This window comes from Rousettus aegyptiacus, unplaced genomic scaffold, assembly GCF_014176215.1.
Source record: "Rousettus aegyptiacus isolate mRouAeg1 unplaced genomic scaffold, mRouAeg1.p scaffold_m13_p_4, whole genome shotgun sequence".
Classification (NCBI taxonomy): Eukaryota; Metazoa; Chordata; class Mammalia; order Chiroptera; family Pteropodidae; genus Rousettus; species Rousettus aegyptiacus.
In genome coordinates, this window is record NW_023416307.1 from 88,314,285 (window position 1) to 88,336,140 (window position 21,856).

The 21,856-nt window shown below is 36.0% G+C and overlaps 1 long non-coding RNA gene and 1 pseudogene across 1 annotated transcript in view; both read right to left on the bottom strand.

The window, feature by feature from the left end:
• LOC118601704 overlaps positions 1 to 21,856 on the bottom strand; it is an 81,749-nt gene that overhangs the window by 14,977 nt on the left and 44,916 nt on the right. The window lies entirely within an intron of this gene.
• On the bottom strand, positions 14,603 to 15,164 carry LOC107516584 (annotated as a pseudogene).

A 21,856-nucleotide genomic window follows, 5' to 3' on the forward strand; every position in this document is an offset into this window, starting at 1 on the left:
TTGTTCAGCCATCTTCAGTTTAGGGCTTCTCGTCTTTATGTTTCTGTAACCTTGTTGAAGCAATTCAGCTACCAGAGTTTCAAGCATAACTGAATCACACTAGGGTCACGAGAAAATGCGGAAAAAAGGAGAGCAAACCTCACAGGGTTCTGTCTTTGTAATGCTTCAAGAACAGCTTTCCACAAATTCCAGAAGACTTCCGTTCACTCTTGGTCATATTAATGTATCCATTCATTTCACGCAAAGTTACTGAGGATTAAGTATCAGGCAAATACTCTTCTTATGAGTTAGGTCATTATAATAATAACTGATATTATTAATAATCTGGCCCTGAACGTTGAAAACTGTCATAAATTGTAGAGCTGAGAAGAGCTACTTGCTTGTGATACTATGGCAATCACCCAAATGTATTCTACCCACTGAAAATCCTGTTAAAATAAGAGTACTTTGTTAAATTCAACTCACGTTATTTTTCCTCATGGTCTTCTCAGTTATCACATATAAATAAATAAAAATATTTATTGCACTTTCTCTAAACACAGGTCTAAATGACATGAGAGATATAAAAAGATTTCCTATGTGCAAGATCCTTTTAGTTGTGTTAGGAAAATAAGACCTACATTCAAAAGAAAATGTGAGCAAGAAAAAAATATTTCTATATAAAGTAAAACTTATAGATATCTTAAATTGTCATTCTGAATAGGTATTTGAAAAGGTGTCAGTTTCCCAAACTTTAACATCTGTTCCTTTAATCCACAATTCCCTTCCTTTCTCTCCCTCACTTCCTCCTTATTCTTTGAAATTCCGATGAGAGTCAGCTCCTATATAAAACTTTGTCTAACCACCCGCTCCCTTTTTGAATACCCTCAGAAAAATGTCTCAGCGGTACATGCTATAATTCTTGCATTTAATTGTTTGCATGCTTATCTTAGCCAAGATTAGACTCACTCAACTTTATGTACCTGGAACCTAGCACAATGAGAGAAACAGAAAAAATCGACTGAATGAACAAGTGAATAAAACAATGAGAGTTTGACAATTTAAAAAAGAGATAGAATGTAATATTAAAAGGACCAAAAATTAGACAAGCACGGGAGTCATTGGAGATGTCTTTAGGGTGAAAGAATAAACTCAGTCTAGAAGAATGCTTTTCCTAAAAGAAAAAATTACTGGCTATATGCCAGCTTTGAATTAATTTTAAGTTATTTGCAGTGAAAAGTAAAACCAACATACTTTACTGTTCCTGGGCTAAAAAGTTTGAGGACCGAATATGTTGTCCTGTTTCAGTGCTAAACAAAACTGCCACTTGACAAAAGCAACTTAGCTGCTTGCCACAGGAAATTCTTGCTCTGGAAAATAAATTTCTGAACCAACCAAAACAGCTTACTTATAAAGATTATTATCTCACTTCGAGCCTCTCTCCTTATCATGTCCACCAAACCAAAGCTGTTTTGTTATAAAATCTGCCTAATTTCAGTTTTCTGCTTTGCATCATCTGCCTTAAAATCACATAAAACCCTGTCTACTTTCTCATAAAAATTCCTTCAGAGACCTTGCTAACAGTCTTTCACACTAGTGTTCTGCCTTACTGGAGTAAGTCTAATAAACTCAGATTTACCTGATCGACGTGTTTTGCTAGAGCTCTTTTGGTGGAGTTAAGGCCAATAGTAGCCTTAAGATGAATTTGACATTACCCCAATTTTGAAGAACAGTATAGCTGAGATGGGAAAGTTAATTTTGTAACTTACCTTATATTTTTTCCTCTCCAAATATGAGGAGGCGTGAACTAATTTATAAAAACACAAAGTATTTTTATTCATTTTAAATGACAGTTAAAGTTATAACCTTTCACTTGCCTTTTTTTATAAAAATGTTTCCTCATATTCTCATATTCTTAACTTTATTGAACGGTGTTACCTGAAAATTAACCATTTATTTTGTTCTAACAGCTTAGTTAGGGCCCAAGTATTTATTGAATGAAATGTACATTTTCTCGGAAAGAATTCCCTAAGCCATAAACCACTGCCTCCTTTTTAAAACGTTTTCGCCTAATTAATGTCCATGAAAAAAAGATACTGCAACCATTATGTAACAAGATATTATTTATAAACATTTTATATTTTAGTTACTTCACTATATTAAGTTACAACTAGTTGTTATCATCTCTGAAATATGTAATATATGTTGGATAAATGAAACAAAAAATGAAAAAATAGCAATAAGAAAATAAATATAAATGAATGAATGATAAATAAATGGTCATAAATTGACATGATTCTATGAAGCCATAGTCGGCTGTTAAGTATTTAATATTTTGCCATTGGAAAAAAAACTGCTAATATTTCTTTATCTTTTTTTTAAATTAGTTTCAAGCATACAGTACATTGGTTAGACATTTATATAGTTTACAGAATGATCCCCCTAATTACTCCTTTCCTCTGGTTTTCCACCTAGCTAATATATTAATGCTAACTGCATTCCCTATGCCATGCTCCCCATCCCCATAAACATCTATCAACTACTAATTTGTACGTCTTTAACCTTTCACCCCATTCTCCCAGACCCCCAACCCTCCTTCCCTCTGTCTGTCATCTAATTGTTCTCTATTTTTGTGAGTCTGTTTTTTTTATTAGTTTATTCTTTTTGTTCTTTAGATTCCTCATTTAAGTGAAATCACATGATATTTCTCTTTCTCTGTCTGACTTATTTCACTCAACATAATACCCTATAGGTCCACCTATATCATTGCAAATGGTAGGATTTCATTTTTTTTAATGGCTAAGTAATATACAATTGTATATATGAACCATAACTTCTTTAGCCAATCGTCTATTGATGGGCATTTAGGTTGCTTCCATGTCTAGGCTATTGTAAATTGTACTGCCATGAATATTCAGGTGCTTAGATCTTTACGAATTATTGTTTTGGTTTTCTTTGGATAAATACCCAGAAGTGCAATTGCTGCATCAAAAGGTAGATCTATTTTTAATTTTTTGAGAAACCTCCAGACTGTTTTCCATAACAACTATACCAATTTGTAACCCCACCAACAATGTATGAGGGCTCCCTTTTCTCTGCATCCTCACCAATACCTGTTGTTCTTTGATTAATTGATGATAGTCATTCTGACAGGTGTCAGGTGATATCTTACTGTGGTTTTAATTTGCATTCTGTGATGATTAGTGGCCTCGAGCATCTTTTCATATATCTGTATTAGCCATTTGCATTTCTTCTTTGGAGAAGTATCTTTCAGGTCTTCTGCCCATTTTTTAATTGGATTGTTTGTTTTCTTGTTGTTGAGTTGTATGAGTTATTTATATATTTTGGGTATTTACTTCTTATCAAATGTATCATAAGCAAATCAGCCAGTTGTCTTTTTGTTTTGTTCATAGTTTCCTTTGCTGTGCAAAAACTTTTTAGTTTGATGTAGTCCCATTTATTTATTTCGTTTGTTTTTTTCCTTTGCCCAGGGAGATATATCCAAAAATAAATTACTGTTAGCAATATCAGAGAGTTTACTGACTATGTTTTTTCTAGAAATTTTATGGTTTCGGATCTTACATTTAAGTCTTTAATCCATTTTGAGTATTTTTGTATATGGTGTAAGAAGATGGCCTAGCTTCTTTTTTCTTTCTTCCTTTTTTTTTTTTTTTTGGCACGTATTTGTCCAGTTTTCTCAACGCCATTTATTGAAGAGATTGTCTTTACCTCATTGTATATTCTTACCTCCTTTGTTATCTATTAAGTGAGCATATAGGTGTGGATTTATTTCTGGACTCTATTCTGTTCCATTATCAATGTATCTGTTTTTATGCCAGTACCATACTATTTTTTTTACCATAGCCTTGTAATATAGTTTGTTATCAGGTAGTGTGATACCTCCAACTTTGTTCTTCTTTCTCAAGATTGCCATGGCTATTTGGGGTCTTTTATGGTTTCATATAAATTTTAGGATTATTTGTTCTAGCTCTTTGAAAAACGCCATTGATATTTTGATAGGGATTGCATTGAATCTATAGATTGCTTTGGGTAGTATGGCCATTTGAATGATGTTGATTCTTCCTACCCATGAACATGGTATATGCTTCCATTTATTTTTATCTTCTTCAATTTCTTTTCTCAGTGACTTATAATTTTCTGAGAACAGGTCTTTTACTTCCTTGGTTAATTTGATTCCGAGGTATTTTATTGTTTTTGATGCAATTGTAAATGGGATTGTTTTCTTAATTTATCTTTCAGAAAATTCATCATGGTGTATAAAAATGCCACTGACTTTTGAATATTTATTTTGTAACCGGCTACTTTACTGAATTCATTGATTAGTTCTAACAGTTTTTTGGTGGAATCTTTAAGGTTCTCTATATATAGTATCATGTTATCAGCAAGTAATGAGAGTTTTACTTCTTCTTTTCCAATTCGAGTACATTTTATTTCCCTTTCTTGTCTGATTGTTGTAGCTAGGATTTCCAATACCATATTGAATAGAAGTGGTGAAAGTGGGCATTCTTGTCTTGTTCCTCATCTTAAGGAAAATGCTTTTAGCTTTTCCCATTGAGTATATTAGCTATAAGTTTGTCATATATGGACTTTATTATGTTGAGGTATGTTCCTTCTATTCCCACTTTGCTGAGAGTTTTTATCATAAATGGATGCTAGATTTCGAACACTTTTTCTGCATCTATTGATATAATAATATGGTTTTTATCTTTTGATTTGTTAATGTGGTGTATCACATTAATTGATTCGAATATATTGTACCAACCTTGCATCCCAGGAATAAATCCACCTTGATCATGGTGTATGATATTTTTAATGTATTTTTGAATTCGGTTTGCTAATTTTTTTTGAGGATATGTGCATCAATATTCATAAGAGATATATAGATTTTTTTTGTAATGTCTTTGTCTGGTTTTGGAATCAAGATAATGGTGGCCTCATAAAAAGAGTTAAGGAACCCTCTCTCTTCTTGAATTTTTTTTGGAATAGTTTGAGAAGAATAGGTGTTAACTCTTCTTAGAATATTTGGTAAAATTTGCTTATGAAGCCATCTGGTTTGGGACTTTTGTTTTGGGGGAGGTTTTTGATTACTGATTCTATTTCATTGGTGGTTCAGATTTTCTGTTTCTTCTTGACTCAGTCTTGGGAGATAGTATGTTACTAGAAATGTGTCCATTTCTTCCAGATTTTCCAATTTCTTACCATATAATTGCTCCTTTTCTCATGATCCTTTGCATTTCTGTGGAGTCTGGAGTTATTTCTCCTCTTTTATTTCTGATTTTATTTATTTAAGTCCTCTCTCTTTTTTTCCTTAATGAGTATGGTTAAGGGTCTGTCAATTTTGTTTATCCTTTCTAAAAACCAGCTCTTGGTTTCATTAATCTTTTGTATTATTCTTCTAGATTTTATTTCTTTTATTTCCACTCTGATCTTTATTATCTCCTTCTTTCTATTCACTTTGGGCTTTGTTTGCTGTTCTTTTTCTAGTTCTTTTAAGTATAATGTTAGATTGTTTATTTGAGCTTTTTTCTTGTTTCTTGAGGTAGGCCTGTATTTCTATGAATTGCCCTCTTAGGACTGCTTTAGCTGTGCCCCATAGGTTTTGAGCCATTGTGTTTTAATTTTCATTTGCTTCTAAGTATCTTCTGATTTATTTCTTGATCCCATTGACAACCTATTTATTGTTTAGTAGCATGTTATTTGGTCTCCATGCGTTTGTGTACTTTTCAGTTTTTTTTCTTGTAATCGATTTCAGCTTTCATACCATTGTGATTAGAGAAGACAGCTGATATGAGTTCAGTATTCTTAAATTTATTGAGACTTGTTTTCTGTCCTAACATGTGGTCTGCAAAATGTTCAATGTGTACTTGAGAAGAATGTATATTTTGCTGCTTTGGTGTAAAATGCTCTGAAAATATCTATTAAATCTAGTATGTCTTTTAGTCCCATTGTTTCCTTTGGGACTAAGGAAGATCTGTCCATTGGTGTTAATGGGGTGTTAAAGTCTCCTACTATAAGTATATTATTATTGATCTCTTCTTTTATGTCAGTCAATAATTGCTTTATATATATAAGTGCTTCTATGTGTGGTATGTATATCTTTCCTAGGGTTGTGTCCTCTTGATTTATCAATCCCTTTATCATTATGTAATGCCTTTCTTCATCTCTTATTATAGCCTTTGTTTTAAAGTCTATATTATCTGACATAAGTATTGCTACCCTGGCTTTTTTTGCATTTCCATTTGCATGAAATATTTTTTTCCATCCCTTTACTTTCAATCTGTCAGTGTCATTTGATCTGAAGTGAGTCTCTTGTAGACAGCATATGCATGGGCCTTGTTTTCTTATCCATTTGGCTACCCTATGCCATTTGATTGGAGCATTTAATTCATTTAAATTAAAGTGATTACTGATAGGTACATAGTTACTGCCATTTTATTATTCCTATTTGTTATTTCTATTTTCTTTTTTTGCCCTTTCTCTTTTTACAGAGGTCCCTTTAACATTTCTTGTAATACTGGCTTGTTGGTGATGAATTCTTTAAGCTTTTTTCCCTGTCTGGAAAGCTCATTATCTCACTTTCCATTTTAATCTAAAGCTTTGCTGAGTAAAATATTCATGGTTGTGGATTCTTGTTTTTCATAACTTTGAATATTTCCTGCTATTTCTTTCTGGCTTGCAATTTTCTGTTGAAAAATCAGCAAAAATTTTTATGTGGGTACCCTTGTAAGTAACTAGCTGCTTTTCCTTTGCTGCTTTTAAGATTCTCTCTTTGCCTTTGATTTTTGGCATTTTAACTATGATGTGTCTTGGTGTGGGTCTGTTTGAATTTCTCTTGTTTGGACTCTGTGCTTCATGAACTTGTATGTCTAATTCCTTTGCCAGGTTAGGGAAGTTTTCTATCACTATTTCTTTAAATAGATTCTCAATCCTTTGCTCTCTCACTTCTCTCTCAGGTACTCCTATGATCCAGATGTCGTTATGCTTCATGTTGTCTCAGAGGTCTCTTAAACCATCCTCATTTTGTAAAATTCTTTTTGTTGTTGTTGTTCTGATTGGGTGTATTCTGCTATCTTGTCTTCCAGTTTACTGATTTGATCTTCTGCTTCATCCAATTAACTGTTGAATCCTTCTAGTTATTGTATTCTTCATTTTCTGCCTGGTTCTTTTTTATGTTTTCTATGTCTTTTCTAATGCTTACTGTCTCTCTGTTGAGGCTTTCATTGTGCTCATTCATTCTCCTCTTAAGTTCTGATTGAGCATCCTTATAACCATTATTTTGAACTCTGTCTCTGGTAGGTTGCTTGCCTTCATTTCATTTAGCTTATATTCTGGAGTTTTCTCCTGTCGTTTCATTTGTGGCATGTTTCTTTGTTTTCTCATTTTATTAGCCTCTCTGTGTTCGTTTCTATTTGTCAGGAATATTTGTTTTATCTTTTAGCCTTGGCCACGTGGCCTAATGTGGAAAGTGTCCTGTGTGGCCTAATGGCACACTCTCCCTGATCCCCTATGCCACAGGCTCTGGACGTGATCTTTGTGTGGGTTGTGTGTAATCTTCTGTTGTCATCAAGCTTTTATTTTTTTTAGTACATCAGTGGATAGGATTAATGCTCATGCTGACTAATTGTGGGAATTGGCTGCACCCACAGGGTAAAAGTTTTTGTGTAGGGGCTGACCCAACCGAGCAGAATTTGCCCTAGCATGCTTGCATACTTGTCACAACTACCCTTTATGTGTACCATTAATGGAACCAGTCAGGAATTACTCTATTGTGGTCTGGTGCCAGCCTCCAGATGCATTGGTTTTGTGTCCTCTTGGGAAGGGCTCTCCCATAGGCCAAGATCAGCCGATGCTTTTGATTGCTTGGGTGAGAACTCCAAAGTGATCCTCAAATGGTTGTTGCCTATGCTGGATCTGTAGGTAAATGGAAGAGACAACACTGTAGGCAGCAGTCCAATTATCCCCTGTTCCTGACCTAGGGCAGTTTAGCAGGGAGACCAGTACTCCTCCAGGTCTGATACTGCCTGTCAGTTTCCCTTAAGTCTCTGAAACTAGAATAGCCTCTGGGTGATATGTGTATTAGGTGGTGCAGGGGCCCCAGGAGTCTCCTAAGTCTATGAGTAAGTTTCTCCCTGCCACTGCAGTGTCAGCTTACATCTCGGCACAGTCTCCGTGGCACACTGTACAAGTTTCCAATTGTATCAAGGCCAGCTGCTGCCCACCTTGGGCTTGAATGTGCCACCCCAGGGCAGGGGCAGCTGCTTATCAACCTGCACCGGGCTGTTAGGCCAATACAGATCCCTGGAATCCCCTCAAGAAATATTGCAGCTCATACAGGCAGCAGTGGTCTGCCCACAACTGTTTTCCTCGAAATGCACTCACTGCATTAGCCAAAGTCTGTTGCTACGCAACCCCAGAGCCAAGCAGGGAGAGGAACCTGCCTGTCAATGGGCTGCAGACACTTCGTGACTTAGGTGAAGTGGGATCCCAGAGAGACAAGGGTTATCAGGCCAATACGACCTCAGTTTTGCCACAACTTCTGTGCCTGGGCACTCCCCCTGTAGTCACAGATCACTTTGAGACCAGCTGCCATCCCACAGACACTTGCATTCCCTGGACACAATATGGCAACTCTTGTAGGCAGCAGAGGTCTGCCTGCAGCTGATTTCCCTGCAGTGCCTGCCGGGTGCTAACCAAAGTTTGTTGCCGGCGTGGATTGGGAGACCCAGGGGGAAGGGGCAGGGCAATGGCCCTTCACTGTTAATGGGCCACCTACGGCAGTTTGTGGGTAAGGTGGGGCAGGGTCTCAGGGAGACAATGACAGTCAGATCAATACAGCCTCAGTCTTGTTGCAACTTCGATAACTGCAGAAGTCCCAGAGCACTGCAAGACCAGCTGCTGTCCGGGACTGGCCCACAGATCCCCAAGATCCGTCCAAGTTTGTGTTGGCAGTGATCTGCCTAAAACTATCTCAGAAATGCGTGCTCACAGCACTGACTGCCAGCTGTGAATATTTGACCCTAAATTTGTAAAGGGTGTGGCAGCCATTCAGCAACAAAAGCCCCGGGCAATCTGCGGGTTGTATGGGGCAGGCTGATCCTCTCAGGCCAGTGCTTCCTAATAGCCCTGCGTGTGGGCGGGGGTGGGGACAGGGGGGAGGTAGGAGGGGTCTGCACAGTGGAGCTGGCTCTGTCTGTAGATTGCCAGGTAGGGAGGCCAGACTAAAGTATAATGGTGGTTGCCCTTACAGCCCTCTTTCTGGTGCCAGGTAATGCGGACTTTCTTGGTATGAATCCCATTTGAACCTCTGGCCCCCTGCCAGTGTCTCAGTTAATGTCCACAGGTCAGAAAGCTCGTGCATGAGCCCTTCAAAGAGGGGTCTAGGTTTCAGTCTCCTTCCATCTCACCCAGATGGCTGGGATCCCCTCTGGTTTTTACAGTCAGAGATATTAGAATCTCCTCTTCCCTGGGCTGGGACCTTGTGCTGGGGTGACCCCAAATGAGGCCAGGATTCCCCTCTCCTTCAAGGGAGCCTCTGCAGCCTCACTTTCCCTTCTGGTGATCCTCCATCACCTGTGGATGTGGGTCCAGCCCAATTTGTGACTTTGCTCCTCTTATTGGCTTCGATGTGGCTCCTTCTTTATATTATCAAATGTATGTGTTATGATCAGCTGGACTTCAGATGGTTCCCCACTTTGATTACTTTATAATTTGATTGTAATTTTATGTGGACCTGGGAGGAGGCAAACCTTACTTTTACCTAATCCATCATCTTCTGACAGCTCCTGTCTTTTATTCTTCAAAAGACTTTTCTCCACCTTTGTGTGCTATTTTAATCACTATTCTTTTAGGCTATATTTTTTATTTCCCATTTTCCTTTATTGTTCCCTTTCAGTATTACATATTCACTTGATCCATAAGATGTTATAAAGTTTTTCATTACACAATGCTAGATTATCATTGTTTATTTCATATGCCTAGCATAATTTTGACCTCTTATTTACCCCTTCATACTAATTTCTTCACTTCCTCAGTTTTCATTTTTTTTTAAGTGAAAAGAGTAGAATTAAAACAGCATGAAATGATAAAGGAAATAATATTATTTTTAGATACTAGTTTGTAATAAGTGACACTCTTTTTAGTAAGAAACTCCTTTTCCAATGATATAACCAAAAGTATAATGTTATATATCTACTAATAGGCAATGCCAGCTGATCATTTTCAGTGTTAGAGCAAAGTCTTTACTAAGTCCCCTCCCTCTAGGAACCATCAAAGATCATAAGAATTTAGTCTACCCCAATGGTTAAGGCCATTTGGAAAGCTGACACATCCCAATGTCTTAGAGGTATTTCTTTATTCAAGAAAGTCTGATTTCTATTCAATCCAAATATCATTTCTTAGTCCTCATTGTGTGCAAAGCTTTGAGCTAGGCACCGAGGGGCTATAGCGACCAGAAGACACAAAGGATGATCTCCAGGAACTTGCTTTCAAGGATCTGGCCTTCAGGTAAAAGAATAGAAACACAAATAATGGCAATTCAAAGTAAATTACATAGTTGTACAAATGGAGATTTTTAAAAATGTGATAGACACAGGGAGAGAAGCTATGATTTCTAAAAGTAAGATTTAAGAACCTTCAGTATTTTCTGGTGCTAAGTGAATAACATGACAAGTAGATCTGGATTGTGAAGAAAATATAGAAGATATTTTAGAGGCCTGAAAATATATAGCTTCATCTGAGATGGTGAAGATTATAGAACATGGAAAGGTATAATACAAAGAACTAAAAAGGTGTCAGGGACCAGATTGTGAAGGCCTCAAATATCATGCTAAGGAGTTGTCATTCACACCCGTCTGACCCACATATATGCTCCAACAGTAGCCGAGATCTTAGTTATACTAGGATCACTTCGATAAGATTATATACTCTCTAGGATTTGTTTACCCCTTGATGCACTTTCATAATATTGATTTTTAATTGCTCATTGTCACTCTATTAGGTAAAAATCAAACAAACGAATAAACTTGAATTGAACTCAGCTTTAATATTCCACATCTTTAATTGCATTACTTGAGCTAAGCCCTTCTCCCACTTATTGAGCCACTGGCAATACAAACTGGTTGACAATCCTTCCATTTCAACCCTGTGCAGAAAAATCTACATTTTTCTCATGAAAATTATGTAGCAACATTTATTTATATAGTGCTTTATCATTTGCCACCCATTTTAAAATATATTGCAACTCTGTCACATAGTATGACAACTAACATTTATTGTAATTTGGCAAGCATTATGTCACGTTTTTTATCTACGATATTATTACCTTCCTTTAAAAATGAGAATATTATGGCTTATAGACATTAAGGGACTCCACAAGATCATGGAAATAAATAGAAATAAGATCAGGGCTGACCCTAGAATTTCTACCTTAACCATCATGCTATATTCTTTTCTAAATACACACACACACAATAAAAACTAGTTATGACATTTTAATCAAGTCAACAAAACATTTTGTAAATCAATTTATAGATATTTTTCTACTAAATATCTTAATTCAATTGATATTATCATTAAATTTTTCTACTAAATATCTATGTTCTATTCAGATTATCAACAAATTGGTCCAATTTATACAAAATGTATCATGTAATTTTTATTAAACTGTACCATGCCAATTTATATTTCTAAATAATATTCTTGAAATTTATATAATTGGATACAATACATAATTTTCTGCACATAAAATTTTTGAACCGATGTTATGTGTGTGATGGACACCCATGTAGTTCAATCACTAGCATTACATGTTGTGTTGATAACATTGTATCCAATAAATATACCACAATTTATGTATTAAAAAATAATAAAATTTAAAAAATAAATAAATGAATCATACCAACCAAGAGAAAAATAATGTGTTTGCAGTAGTATGCCAAGGCTTCTGCATTAAAAGATAAATAGTTGCAAAATGCATCAACAGTAAAGCAACCATTTTGAAATATAAACATTTTCATTATTTTAGATTTTAGAATTCTAAATACATTTTAATACAAAACAAAATTCTTAACAGAAAAATTAAACAGCTAAGGTTTCTGAGGTCAAGGTCAGGAATTAAATATATAATCTCTCAAATTTCAAAACTTCATCTACTGGATGTTATAAAAGTGACCTTGAGAAAGTTGGGGTTCTATGTCATAGATGAGTAGGACAGTTAGTTCTCAGGGCGTGCCTTCTGAACATTGACTGCCACTAGTGGACATCTGTTCTGTTGTCCAACCTGCAGCACCAGCTAGTCTTTCCCATACCCCAAAATGTAACAACGCTTTCCTGCTGTATTACTAGTTGGATCCATTCTTGCCCCTCTTTAAACAGATCATTGCTGTCTAAAGGTAAAATGAAGCCCAATATAAACCATAGGAGTACTATTAGATTGAACTTAACGAACATTTTATTAGGCAAAGATTAAATCTCTCTTCCTGTTTGTTAATGAAGTATTATTTTGATGCTATGCATAATAGAACTAAGCAAGAAATTCTAGTCCTAGATGCAAATTATCAGCCTGGTGAGGTTCTACTGAGAAAAGAGCAAAATGCCCTTTTAAGAAGATTTACCTTCATAAGTTAACTCTAAAATTCTCATAATTATGAGACTTTCAGTGACAACTGAAAATGTGAAAAGATATCCAGGAAGGAAAATCAGGTAATAATAGTTTTATAATTAAGTGAGAATCATGTATGTTCAAGCCAAGTGCCCAGCTGCTCCTTAGCAGAACTCCCAAGGGAACAAACAAATACTTGGAGTCATTGAATGATCAAAGAGAAGTGAAGAAGAGAAAAATACATCACATATAAACTATTATTAGCCTGGAGAGAGATAAAAGTGTTTTTTTCTCTCAAAAGATGACACAAGCCAAAATAACTTTAATAGCTATTTGGGGACTCATGATTGACCAAGTAACAAAGTTAAACATGTTCTACAGAGAACAGAACAAGCCTTGGAAACTCAGCAAATAAAAATGGATAATGACTATGATGACAACTTATCTACACTTCTTTTTAACCTTAAGAGCACATTAAAGAAAACAATGTGTACCCTCATAGGAAAGAGAATTTATTTCAAAATGATTATTTGGCGTACTAGAAATACGCCATATTTATAATTTATAGGCATGTATATTTCAGCAGATATCAGCATGAAAGCTGAGGCAAAACTATTTGAGAAATCTTATTCACTTTATTTATAGTTAGCACTAGGGAAATCAAAAGGCTATGTTTCTGGAGAAAATGACCATTCTATGTTTTCAATGAAATTTAAAAAATATAGAATCAAAAAACTATTATTTTTGAAATATGAAGTGGTGGAAAATAAAAATTGGTACTCCTTTTCTCATTATTTAATACACTTTCAACTTTCTTCTCTTCTAAATATTTTTTCTGCCTTTTTTTCTTCTCTCCATTTCTTTACTTTGATGCAGTATCAAAAGATGATGATGGTTACAAACATAGCTAAAATAGTAAACCTACAGCAGTGAAATTTTGTTATGAGCCAGATACTTTATATGTTAATTCTCATTTATCCGTTCTTTCAACTTCTGATGAAAAATTATAATTTCCCATTTCATTGTGTTTTAAATAACTTCTTTCCTAGAGTATAAACTTATATTTCATTGAACTTATTTCATATCTCTTTCTCTATCAGCCCAAGCTCCTTGAGGGTAGGAGCCCCTGAACACCATTGTATCATCAGAACATTCCAACTTTGAGGAGTACAGGTTGAGGTAACACCACTTGTTCAATACCTGCAACTGAACAGTGGTGTTATCTCAACTTATATTAATTATACTTACAAGTTTTGTGTAAAGGGCCAGTAGTAAATACTTTAGACTTAAGAGCCACTCACTCTCTGTCACAACTACTCAACTCTGACGTTGTCGCATGAAGGCAGCCAAAAATAATAAAGGAATGGCTATGGCTGTAGCCCAATAAAATTTTATTTACAAAAATGTATGTAGCCTATATTTTCATGAAAGTTTATTCCCTAAAAAAAGGTGGACTGTCGGAGTGCCATAATTTACTAACCCCCGCTATAGAAGAAGGTTATGGTGTTTAAGAGTAGGCATAAACACAAAAGTGAAAGGCAAAAGGTGAATCTAAAAATATTGTAGTACAAGTAAGGATTATTTATACCTCAGGCAGTGTGTCCATAAATAAAATATGGTTGTCTTCTGGTTTTTAAGCTTTATAAAAATGATACCACAGAACAGACAGCTTCCTGCAACATTTTGTCATTGAGAAATGTTCGTGTTGACACCTGTAGCCTCTAGTTCATTATCTTTAACTATTGTGTAATAATCTATTGTATCAATGGATCACAATTTATCCTTGTTCCTGATGATAGACATTTAGATTATTTTTAATTTTTAACTATCAAACAATGCTACAATTATATAAATTCCGCTGGACATGTGCTATGCTTCCTTTGTCTTTTTTGTGGGGGAGAGTGTTAATTTGATGTTTTATGTGTTCAGTAATCATCTGATAATAGCTTATTTACTAATAATATGATAATTGTTCCACCATATTGGTATGCAAAATACCAGAATTCATTCTGTCTGTGTTGATACTTTCAGCATAAACTTTACCATATTAATCAGTGCAGGAAACTCTATGTTTGGAAAGTGGCCATAGTCAGTTAATCTATACAATGTGACTTCCAACTTATTGGCCACTTGTTGTTCCTTCCAGGGAAGGGAAGGGTCATCAGTGGAGCCAAACTGAACAATGTGAGGGCAGTTGACTTTGATCCTTTCCCATTGCCAGGGGTGGTTGAAGTACACACCCACATGCTCATTTTCATCCTCCAAGGCCTATGTGTATGCAGTCACTAACAAAATAGCATATACTCAATGTGTTTCTATATCCCTCATGGCTACAATAGCCCCAGAACTGTAGCCTATGATGATAGTCCTCTTTTCACAGTGCAGTTCTGTCTCCATAAAGGACAGCCAGATACTTTTTCTAGTTGTAATTGGGTCGGGAATGTTTTAAGCCAAACACTGAAAACCAAGTATCTGCTCCAGCCCCTTCTTCAACCAGTTACACCATGGGTACCCACTTCCTGCCTCTGTTCTCAGAAACAACTACTGCCTTGCTAGGAGAAACCATGAATGCAGAGGGACCAGTATACCCTGGCAGTAGGCCCTGTAGTGCTCTGAGTCTGAGACTGCACCACTGGGGAGCCTGTACTGTGGCATTCTGGGCATGCTGTGTTTTCTAAAGGGACTATACCTAGAAATAAAATTGCAAAATCATTAGACGTAAGCATATTACATTATTTGATAGTTCCTGTGGTAAGCAGAATAATAGTTCTTCAAAGAAGTCCATGTCCTAATCTCCAGGACTTGTGAACATGTTAGTCATAGAAAAGGGGAATTAAGGTTGCTAATCAACTGATATTGAGATAAAGAGATAATCCTGGATTATCCAGGTGGGCTCAAGGTAATCATAAGCATCCTTATAAGTGCAAGAGGGAAGCAAAAGAGTGAGAGGAAGAACCAGAGAGGTGGCAGAATGAAAAGGACTCAGCTCAATGTTTCTGATTTCAAACACAGAGAAATGGGCCAGGGAGTGTAGACTGCCTCTAGAAGCTAGGAAGAACAAGGAAACAGACTCAGCTAGAGTATCCGGAAAGGAACATAGCTTTACTGACACCTTGATTTGAACCAGAGAGACCCATTTCAGACTTCTGACCTCCAGATTTGTGAGATAAATTTGCGTTGTTTTAAGCTACTTAATTTGGTAATTTGTTACAGCAGCAATAGAAACTTAATACAGGTCCATATTGCAAACAAATGTGAGCCCATATTAATTTATAAGCTGTTGACATAAGAACATCCAAGCTTGTAGAGAATTTTTATAAAAATTTGAGCCAAACAGAGGATACACCTGGAAGCAAGATCTCAACAAACTGAAATAAACACTTTGAAGAGTAGCAGTTTACTGTTTTCTTTTTATGTATTTGAGATTAAAGAGGGAACTAAAGAAGATTACTTGAAAGTGGGAGGAAGCAACTCAGAATAAAGGGTAGTTAAGATTATGTGTTTTCTTGAGGAGTCTGAAAGGGTAGTTAGTTATTAGAGGGAGAGGAGTATGAAAGGGGGCATTTCAAAGGAGTGTTAAACTAGAACCTCCGAAGCAATGTGGCAGGGCTTGCTTAAGGCAAAAATAAGCCTTTTAGTAAAGAAGTTGTATGCCTGGGGTATGACTACCCACCAAGACCCACCCAGTCTGAAGTTTATGATCTCGTCATTCTGTGAGGTTACTTTTCATAGAACCTCCTTTTTTATTCACAAAGCTTACTAGCAGTATATGGCATATCTAGATTTATTGTTCGTGTATGTTTTTGGAAGGAATGTAACTGTTTCTCAATATGAATAACTACTCAGTATAATTTATTGCATCATTTCCTTGCTAACATGTAATGCCAATTCCATTATTATTCCAATTTCCACATATAGCAGAATCTGTTTATTAGTTTTTTATTCTATTCCATTGGTCTCTTTATCTAGCCTTGCTTCAATATCATATTTATTACAATTGTTTTATAATTTCTATTGAACAACCAAAGTGACTCCATCTTAAATATAAGACTCCATTTTAAGCACAGGCCAGTTCCTGGAAAAGCCGCAGATAGCCAGACGATCACCCCACCCTAGACTCAGCCAATCAGAGCAACTATGGAAAGTAACTCTCCAAATTCCCCGCCTTGTTCCTTGGCGCCATCACCCAGCCAATCCTGCTAAGAGACAAGCTCGTTGTACCAATCCTGTAACACGAAGACATCGCTCCCCGTGCTTACGATTTTTCCCTTCAAATACCCCTGAAGCCCCATGTCCGGGACCGCCTCCTACTCACTGCTGCATCTGTGTGCGGACTGCAGTCCGGACTCGAGTCTGAAATAAACTCCCTCTTGCTCTTGCATCGGTGTCAGCTTCTTGGGGTGGTTCGTGGAGATACGAGTCAGGGCATAACACTATCATTTATAACTTACTATTATTTTATAATTTTACTTTATTCTTTTTCAAAATTGTTTTAGCAGCTCTTGGCATGTTGTTCTTCCACATAAAAAATTCTCAGAGATGCTCTCTTCAAATATTGTTTCTCTGGTTTTCTCTCCTGTATCTCCTCTAGAAGTTTCTCAGTTCATTTTTCATCTCTTACAACTGCTTTATTTCTTCCTTTGTTTAGTTGTTTTCTCTTTGCTTTGTTGTGGGTGAGTCCCTCAGCTCGCTCAGCATTCTTCTCCAGTTAATTACTATATTAATTTGATTTCCTTCCAGAGTTTCTCTCATTGCATGACTTGCAGAAGATGAGAGGAAGAGAATGCGCCAGAATATTCCCAGCTGGCACTCAGGCTCATTCTTCCAGAAAGCAACATTGTGCATAACGTTATTTTTTAATGGTATTATTATTTATGGACATTTCAGGAATGCTGTGGGTTACAGAGGTTTTTGATAGCTGATGGAGGAACTTAGCTTCTATATAGAACATCTGAGAGTAAATGTATTCTAGATTTCAAATAACAGACTTTAAAATAAATTTTTTAAACATTTTGCATTTCTTTATTATCAAAACAACGGTCATCATTTTTTTTTTAATAATCTATAACAATTGTAAGAAATAAAGTAATAGCAAAAGGGTTAGAGTTTCTTTAAATATTACGCCCAACAGATAATGTTACTGAAATCTAGCATCGTCCCAGTGGTATGGAGGGACCCCTCAGTTCTTCCCCACTGACTCAGTAAAGAATTTCAGGTCGACAAGATTTAGAAAAAGTAAGATTTGTTGAAAGTACATTTTAGAAGGAGACAGGCCATGCCTAAGAAGGCTACAGCCCCTTGGAATTTGGGGTGAAAAGATAAAAGATGGAGTACACGCCAAGTGAAACGCTAGTTACCAGCAAAGAGGTGTAACAGCCTGGCAATGGGGAGGTCTGTATTATATTAGGGCTGTGATGGGTGGTTACTGGGGTGGTCCTAGATGATTGGCATCTCAGGTCATTTTGATTGACAGTTGCTGTTATACAACCCTTTGCCTACTGTGCTTGTCCTTACCTAGAATTCAGGCTGTTATAATTAGATTCATGAATTTCCAGGCATAAGCCTGATATTATAATAATTGTATAATGAAACTGAGGTTACTTTCTGCCCATGAATTTGTGGCTGGTATAAGCCAGCAGCTTTTATAGCCTTTGTGCCTCAGGATGTAGGGTGATTTATAAGCATAAAATAAGTGTTTCTGTGTCTCTGTGTCTGTAAGGGAAGTTTCTATAGTTACTTAACAGTTTGAATATATCTTTACAAAATACATATATGCTTTTTTTTTCAATTACAGTTGACATTCAACGTGATTTTTTTAAAAACAGTCCTTAAGGTGGGAATTGCCTTTATAAACAAATTCACATAAACACCAGTTGAATTTTGTTTATATGTGCTCCATAATCTTGCCTCCTGTATTTATAAATAGACTTAATAGTGGCCTCTCAAATCACTTATTATCTTAATGATTTCAACAAAAATGTTCTTTAAAATCAAGGTCTAAAGTCTACAAGGATTTTTTTTGGCATGAGAGAAGAATTAAAATACTGTAACAGCGTAAAAGTACATTTCAATAACATCTTCCTTGTTCACATCTCCCCTCTTTATTCCAGCTGTGACTACTTTGGAAAATATGTTGTTAGGGTTTTTGGTATCAATTCCTCAGTAAGTCAACCCCAAGGACAGGGCAGTGATATCTCCAGGGGCCAGCTGCCTAGGAGAAAATAGCTCCCAAGGCTCCCAAGAAGAACAATAAAACAATATAGATTTAAAAAAAAAAAAAAACAACTAACCGCCAACATCTGCTTCTGTAAACCTGCTTGCTTGCTGCAGGGGGATTTGGGGGCTTTTTAAGCTATCCCCTCCGGAAGCTCGGGGCTGATTCTCTAGTGGGGAGAATCTCCGGCAGGCTAGTAAAGGCTAATAATTAATCTCAATTGGCTCCGTGGGTCTTAGATTTGAACGGGTACAACAATACTAAAACTGCAAATAGTCAGAAGTCACACTGAAGAGAATTACCTAAACAATTATATAAGGGTTTCTGTGGCTAGTCTCTTAATCATTAAACCAATGAACGCCAAATCAAATGCACCTCCCTTTCTTACCACCATAGCTTTTTCATATGCCAAAATTTTAAATACTATGTCACTGGCTCTTAAAGTCTGTTTTGATGAGAGGATTGAGGATATATTCAGATTTACTATGATAAACCTCTTCCCCCAGAGATACTCAAGGGAAAATTATCAATAAAACAAAGATCATCTTTGGAGTCTATTCACCATGGCATTTTTTGATACTTCTTTCCTTTCCATCTAAATAATCTTCTTTCTTCAACTCAAATATCAATCACTTTTTAAAAAGTACTGTGCCATTCTATATTTCAACAGAATTCCTCCTTCAATGCTCTAAATTAGTGCCTCCATCTTCCTACAAAATTCACATTTCCACAGTAACTTCGTTGCAAAGTAGTTACTAAGAAACTAATTGATAAAGAATCTGACTTCACTTTAACATAAATAAGCCACTTTTCTTAGGAGTATACGCATCATAAAAAGTTTTTTGGAGAAAAACACAAAGAAATATATTTCTAACAATAGATCATCTAACAGTATAATAAACATGGAACCATCCAAATCTTCACTTCTCTTTCTCAATTTAGTCTGGCCTTGGGCTCATTTGCTTCTTTTCTTCCTTTATCCTTCTGCATACTGCATACCACTCCTTTAACCATTAAACCCTTAGGTCAGCATCAAAGTCTTGAGAACAAAGCTTCAGGTCTGTTGACCACAGAAACAGAGTTTCAGTCCTACTAAAAATAACATTTTAGGGACCCAGATCCATGAAGGCAGAATGACCCTACAAGCTTCTCTTGAAACCAAACAGAACTACAGCATGACTGTTGACAGGACCTGGTGCAATCAATAATCAGCTGCTTACTACCCTAGCCCCAACCGATCAGCAGAGTCCATGACTCCAGCTCCTTTAGCTACCATGGCTTATGAGTTTCCCTTATATAATCTATCCCCTAGAGGCCAGTGGGAAGCCATGTCTTTGAGCACTAGCTCATTTGTGCTTCTAGGCTTGGTGCCATTTTCTTAAATAAATCTCTACTTTCTTTGCTGCAAATTCCCATTTGTGTCTCTTTTGGTCTTGATGAATGCAGGCAAAATGAACCCCTTGTAACAATGATATATGATAAACTATTTTCCTACCACACTAAAGTATCATGTAACACAAAATTTAACCTCATGTCCATGAGCATATGGAACACTTAATGCTAATTAAATATTCTCTGCTTCTATGAGTTTGACTAATTTAGAGAGCTCATATAAGTAGAATCATGTGGTATTTGTTCTTCTGTAACATTTATTTCACTTAGCATAAAGTCCTTCAGTTTCATCCACATTGTAGCAAATGGCAAGATTTCCTTCTATTTTTAAGGCTGAATAATATTCCATTGTATGTATATACTACTTTTTCTTTATTCATCTTGTTAAGGGTAGAAAATTTTCAAATGGCCAACTTCTGCTTCCATTGTTTAATGTTAAACAGGGTGTAGTTCTAAGAGATATTCTGCGTAAAGATATGTTAACGGCCAGCCTCTGCTTCTGTAAACCTGCTTGCTTGAGAGAGGAGGTTTTAGGACTTTTTAAGCTATCCCCTCTAGAGGCTCGGGGCTGATTCTCTAGTGGAGAGAGTCAGTTGCTGGCTGGCTAATAAAGGCCCATAATTAATCTCAATTGGCTCCGTGGGTCTTAAATTTGATCGCACCACAACAATCTGTGGATGGACATTTGGGCTATTTCCATTTCTTAGCTATTGTGAATAATACTGCAATGAACATGTGAGTGCAGATATCTCTTTCAGATTCTGATTCCATGTTTCTTTAAATATAAATATCCAGAAGTGAGATTGCTGAATTATATGGTAAATCTATCTTTAATTGTTAAAGAAACTTTTATACTGCTTTCCATAGCTGCTGCATCATTTTACATTCTCACCCTCACCAACACTTGCTATTTTTGCTATTCTTATTTTTGATAATAGTCATCCTAATCAGTGTGTGGTAATAGCTCGTTGTATTTTCGATTTGCATTTCTCTGATAATTAATAATGTTGAGCATCTTTCCACAGAAAAAGTGGAGACACAAGGAAACTTTGGAAGGTGTTAGATATGCCTCTTACATTGATTGTGGTGGTGATATCATAGGTGTTTGCATATGTCTAAACTCTTCAAATTGTACACAATAAATATGTGCAGTTCTTTGTATATCAATTAACCTTAATAAATCTGTTTAAAATGCAAATTAAATAAATAGTTTTATGGAAGAAAAATATCTTAATTGAATGAATACGTGCACATATTTGAAATTACATAAAAAAGAGCAAGTTGAGTATGCAATATATTTTTTAAGGTCGCACAAACTGGAACAATTGTGGCTCCTATGTCATGACACTTCTGAGCTATTCATGTCATATAATTCACCCAAACAGAAGTAACTACCAAATATTTCTGTTAGGAGTACTGTCTACTGAGACTCCTCAACTTCAATACCAAAATGTACTAGCAAGTTCAATTGAGATTTATCTGGTACAAGTAATGATCTTTAGCAATATCTGAATGGATTATAGAATTTAGAACTTATAGAGATTGAAAAATAAAAGGCTAGCTGAGAATTCTTGAACTCAAACTCAGGAATAGACTATGTGCATGTAACTTAGGTTTGTTTCTCCAAGACCCAAAAACCACAGTGTTAACAA